Source organism: Hylobates moloch, unplaced genomic scaffold, assembly GCF_009828535.3.
Source record: "Hylobates moloch isolate HMO894 unplaced genomic scaffold, HMol_V3 SCAFFOLD_20, whole genome shotgun sequence".
NCBI lineage: Eukaryota > Metazoa > Chordata > Mammalia > Primates > Hylobatidae > Hylobates > Hylobates moloch.
The window spans coordinates 16,853,824-16,860,152 of record NW_026652295.1 but is presented as its reverse complement, the minus strand read 5'-3'; positions in this window follow the sequence as shown (position 1 = coordinate 16,860,152).

Sequence of the window (6,329 nt, the reverse complement as noted above, 5' to 3'; positions counted from 1 at the left end):
ACTTGAATCTGGGAGACGGAGCTTGCAGTGAGCCGAGATGGAGCCACTGCACTCCAGCCTGAGAGACAAGAGCAAGACTTCATCTAAAAAAAAAAAAAGAATGCAACCATTTGTCTCTTATCTACCTATCACCTGGACACCTGGAAGCCCCCTCCCTGCCTTGAGGCTTTGAGTTGTCCCGCCTTTCCAGACTAAACCAATGTTCATCTTACATATATTGATTGATGTCTCATGTCTCTCTAAAATGTTAAAAACCAAACTGTGGTCTGACCACCTTGGCCACATGTCGTCAGGACCTCCTGAGGCTATGTCACAGGCATGCGTCCTCAACCTTGGCAAAATAAACTTTCTAAATGAACTGAGACTTGCCTTGTCTCAGATTTTTGGGGTTCACATTTTGGTAACCGTGAAGAGATTCTGACTAGAAGTGCCCCTGACCTTTGACAAATCTATTGGTGCTTGGTACCAGCTTGAGCTATCTTTATGGCTCAAACCAATAGGACAATTTGCTGATGCCTGAAAGCGCCCCCTCTAGAGAATCCCAGATCTCCCAAAATTGGATCGAGATCTAAAGTTTATTTTGCTGTAAAATTCCTTTTCTTTTCTTTTCTTTTTTTTTGAGACGGAGTCTCGCTCTGTTGCCCAGGCTGGATTCCAGTGGCGTGATCTTAGCTCACTGCAACCTCCGCCTCCTGGGTTCAAGCAATTCTCCTGCCTCAGCCTCCCAAGTAGCTGGGATTACAGGTGTGCACCACCACACCTGGCTGATTTTTGTATTTTTAGTAGAGATTTTTCACCATGTTGGCCAGGCTGGTCTCAAACTCCTGACTTCAGGTGATCCACCCACCTTGGCCTCCCAAAATGCTGGGATTACAGGTGTGAGCCACTGCACCTGGCCCATACAATTCCTTTTTTTTTTTTTTGGAGTTTTACTTGTTTCCAACTCAAAGAAGGCAAGTTTTTCCTGCTTCCGTGATGATGGAAGGCAGTTAACTCCTTTATGGAGTTTCAGCTTGCTTCCAACAGGGAGGATGAGGTTTTTTTCCTGCTTCTAGGGTGGTAGAGAGCAGTCTACAGCCTGAGAACCATCCTTAGGTAAGTAACTGCATTGGGCTTTGTCTCAGTTAAAGTTAAAATTAACAATCAGCTGGTCTTAATTTCTCCTTACCATTAGAGTGCTCAGTAATGATGTAAGTTGTGCGATCATTTGTTTTGCTTGCCTCTTTTTTGTTGTTGTTTGTTTCTATTTTTGTTGTTGTTTTGGTCTTTTTCCCATTGGGTTTGATCAACTCTACCCGACTTGATCAAATCTGAAGGAAGTTCCTCCTAATTTTGGGGAACAAGGCCTCTGAAGTGGCTAAATTCCACCACCCCAGCACACACACAAAAAAGGTGGTGTGGTTGGGGGAGAAAAATGGCCAGCAGAAGGAAAAAAAAAGGAGGAAAGATTTTTTATTTTGACTAATAAGGAGCTTTATTTACGTACAAGTCCACTTTTTTTTGCTAGCCAGGCCAAACTAAAAGAGCAGTGGCTGTACTTCTGAAATAGCAGCAATTTGTCCTAGCTGAAATATGGTAATGAGATTTAAAAAGATTTTTTCTAAAGGAACTCAATGGTTAAAAGTCAGCTGAATTAAAAACTAACATCCAAGATTGTGTGTGTGTGTGTGTGTGTGTGTGTGTGTGTGTGGGCATATGTGTGTGTTTGTATTTAAAAGGCTTTCATGTTTTTGTTTTTGTTTTTCTCCTAAGACCTTGTCTTTTTTTTGAGCAAAAGTTTTTTCTTCTCAGTTGGCTGAATTCTGGTTTCTTCATTTACTTCCGCTGTCTCTCCTTTTTCTTGCACCGTCTGCTGCATAGGGGACCTAAAATAGTTTATAACAGCCTCAGGTTCCTTAAAGAAAATGGAGAAGGCGCCGCCAGACTCCCTTTGGGGGAGAAACCTGTTTTTCCTTATGGAACCCCAAGAATGTAAACTGGTAAGTTCCTCTCAGTTTTTTTTGTTTTTTTTTTTGAGATTGAGTCTCGCTCTGTCACCCAGGCTGGAGTGCAGTGGCTTACTGCAACCTCTGCCTCCCGGGTTCAAGCGATTCCCCTGCCTCAACCTCATGAGTAGCTGGGACTACCAGCGCATGCCAGCACACCCAGCTAATTTTTTGTATTTTAGTAGAGATGGGGTTTTACCATGTTGGTCAAGATGGTCTTGATCTCCTGACCTTGTGATCTGCCCACCTCAGGCTCCCACAGTGCTGGGATTACAGGTGTGAGCCACCGTGCCCCGCCAAGTTCGTCTGAGTTCTTAAGCTGCTTACTTTTGTATTGTGTTACCTGTTTTTTTGTTGTTGTTGTTGTTGTTTGTTTTTTTTTTTTGACTAAAATAGTTGTTGCAACAGAGGTTACTCTTGGATTTTAAGGAAGAGTGTGGTTTAGACACTTAGAAATGTCTTTGCTTAAAAAAAATTTTTTTTAAGTGCACTGTAAAAGCATCACATGGTTTAACCTCAATAATTCTTCCTTTTTGTAGACCCAGGATTCAGTGTGGGCTCTGCCCAGAGCTCAGAGATCCACTTAAAAGATAGGTAGTCCCTATCTAAATAAAATGAGTCTCCTTATACAATCCTATGATAGCTTCCTGCAACTTTATGTTTGATTTGATCAAATAAATGTTTAGATTTTTAATCTCCCTCTAGCATCACCAGACTTTTTCTCTCTGTACCTTGTGATGTAAATTTTTCCATTTGATTTGCACCTGAGTTGTTTCCTTTAATATGAAAATTTAAGGCTATTTAGCTGACAACTGCCTAGAGTTGTGAAACAGGTTATCGAGAGTCTGCAAGTCTAAGATAGGAAAAAAAAGGTTTTTATAAATCTATAAGATGTACTTCTATTGGCATGCCTAATACATCTATGTATTTATGTGTTGTGTACGCAATATTTCACAGCTGAAAATATATAAAAGAGCTCTAGTTAATTGGCTTAAGAAAAAAAAGCACTTGAATCAAATAGTTTATCACAAAAAAAGACTAGACAAATGCTTTTTCAAGTTTACATAATTTAAATAAAATCTTTAATAAATAAGCTAGCTTGAAAATTATTGGTAAAGTAATATTAGAAATGTCTTAAGAATTGCCAGCATACATTTTTGTTTGCATTTATTAATCAAGCAATTTCATACTTATCCCTGCCAAATACTGTAAGGTGTCAAAATTTGGCACAGGGGTTACAAAACTATAAATCCAGCCCAAGACAGAATGATCTTTGCTTGTGTAATATTTAATAAATAAGATATTAATACTGGTTTAATAAAAATAGCAACATCTTGAATTTAGTCAGACTACCATAACTTCCAATCTCGTGGCTTTAGGCAGTCTAGTCCACAGGCATTAAGGTTGGTTTTGAGAAAGGACTGTCATCATCTTTGTTCCAAAGCTAAACTATAAACTAAGTTCCTCCCAAAGTTAGTTCAGCCTACACTAGGAATGAACAAGGACAGCTTGGAGGTTAAAAGCAAGATGGAGTCAGTTAGGATAAATCTTTTTCACTCTCAGTTATAATTTTGCAAAGTTATGGTGGTTCTATAACTTTAAATAATGAAATCACAATTTTTATACATAATCTAGGTAAATGATTAAAATAAAATAATTAGGTAAATGTAATGGGATAAATACATGCAGAAAAACTCATAATTTAGAATTTAAAGTTATATTAAATTATAGATATTTCATTATTTGGTTATTTTTCAATAAAAATATATTTGTAAGAAAATCTTTTTTTTTTTTTTTTTTTTTGAGAAGGAGTCTTGCTCTGTCAACAGGCTGGAGTGCAGTGGCGTGATCTTAGCACACTGCAACCTCCACTGCCTGGGTTCAAGTGATTCTCCTGCTTCAGCCTCCTGAGTAGCTGGGACTACAGGTGCACACCACCACGCCCAGCTAATTTTTGTAATTTTAGTAGAGACGGGCTTTCACCATGTTGGCTGGGATGGTCTTGATCTCTTGACCTCGTGATCCACCTGTCTTGGCCTCCCAATGTACTGGGATTACAGGTGTGAGCCACTGTGCCTGGCCGGAAAACATTCTTTCTTAACAAAAATGTTTCTTTTTAAAAAAGGGGAACAATTTTTGTCTAATTCAAAGCTTATTTAAAGGTCATGTATAAAACAAGGCAAAAAGAACCAGGAAATGAAAGAGATGTAATGAAAGTTATAAAAATCAAGAATTTTTTTTTTGGTAAGAAAGTTTAAAGAGAAATAATTTCATATGAGAAAGAATTTTGTATGGTAAATTTAGCCCTAGAGTAAAATGACTGGTTGTTTAAGAAAGAGACATGTTCAGGACAAACCAGAAAGTCCAAGCGTGTTATGAATGATCTGTAAAAGTCACAGTAAGAAGTTGTATTTAAAAAAAACACCAGGCCCAGCACAGTGGCTCATGCCTGTAATCCCAGCACTCTAGGAGTCCAAGGTGGGCGAAGGTCAAACACCTGACATCAGGAGTTTGAGACCAGCCTGGCCAACATGGAAACCATCTCTACTAAAAATATACAAATTAGCCAGGCGTAGTAGCAGGTGCCTGTAATCTCAGCTACTTGGGAGGCTGAGGCAGGAGAATCACTTGAACCCAGGAGGCAGAGGTTGCAGTGAGCTGAGATTGTGTCATTGCACTCTAGCCTGGGAGACAAGAGCAAGACTCTGTCTTAAAAAAAAAAAAAAAAAAAAAAAAAAAAAAACACCAAAAACTTTTATATGATCAAGTTGTCTATGATTAAGGGGAAGCTATAATGGTCTTTCTAGGGATTGGGTTTGATGTTAAAAAAAAAAACAGTTCTACATGAAATAATTGGTTAGAACAATGAAATTTTCTTAAGGGTTTGATTTATGCAATACATTATTATTATTACTATCATTTTTATTTTTTATGAGACGGAGTCTCGCTCTGTCACCCAGGCTGGAGTGCAGTGGCGTGATCTCAGCTCACTGCAAGCTCCGCCTCCTGGGTTGCCATTCTCCTGCCTCAGCCTCTTGAGTAGCTGGGACTACAGGTACCCGCCACCACACCCGGCTAATTTTTTGTATTTTTAGTAGAGACAGGGTTTCACTGTGTTAGCCAGGATGGTCTCGATCTCCTGACCTCATGATCCACCCGCCTTGGCCTCCCAAAGTGCTGGGATTACAGGTGTGAGCCACCGTGCCCGGCCTTGTGCAATAAATTATAAGAGATTTTAATTTTTAAAATTTTAACCCAAAGTTCAACTTTTATTGCATGTCACCAGTTTGGGTGTTCTCTTCACTTTTAAAAGCCACAAAATATTAACACTCTCCTTCAACTCATTTTCAGCTCATATGAGTCTTTTTTTTTTCCCCTTGAGTTCTGTTGTTTGTTGTGGCCTGATGGTAACAATATTTTCTTAAAGATCTAAAGGAAACGTTTTCTTCCAACATTTCTTTTTTGTTACTGTAGAAGGTCTTTTCTTTTGTCTTTTGGTAACTGGCCTAACAGATTTTATGTTTTATTGAAATAATTCTTATGCCACTATTATTAAGTTTGGTTTGCTTAGGAAAAACAGAGATTTAAACATTTTTTTTTTAATTAAGGTAATTAAGGTTGTTACCTCCTTGTATCTCCTGTATGTGCTTTTAAAGTCTTTGTGACATTGAGTTACAGGGCTTTGACTCCTGGGTCTACACTTGATCTTAGCCAAAAGGCCGAGAAGCGATAGACTCCTGGGTCTAAAAAGAACAGCAAGTCCTGCTAAATCTTAAACACTGACAGCAATTAAAGCCTTGTCTTTAGGCCCAGTAGAAGATGCCAATCAAAATAAACTGCATTCTTCAGACACAGGGCCAGAAATTAAAGCTATTCAACTCCTCAAGGCCTAGGGCATATTGCAGAAGAGGTGGTCATAAGAGATTGTAAGGGCCAATTTTGAGACATAAAATAAGTTCAGTTTCTCTATAGATTAATAATTAATGTGAAAGGCACACTGATGTAAGTCCAGCATATGGGCCCCTGTGTCAGATTAACAAAGTTTTCTTGCCATTAACTTACTCCTTAATAAGGATTATAAAGGGTATAAAGGTTTATGGAAGTTATATGTTATGATCAAGATGAAACTTTTATAGATTGTTTATAAAATTTTGGACAACAAATTTAATTGGCTTCATGCTATATTTATGAGGGCTTATTGTTTGGAAAATTAAGTCTCCTCTGTCAAAGAATGAAAGTTTTTGCCTTGTTTTGAAATCCTTGAGTTATCACTTTGATTAAATGAATGACTTATTTTACAACGACCTGTGATCCTATTTTGTAATATCAAATTTTTTTTTTTTT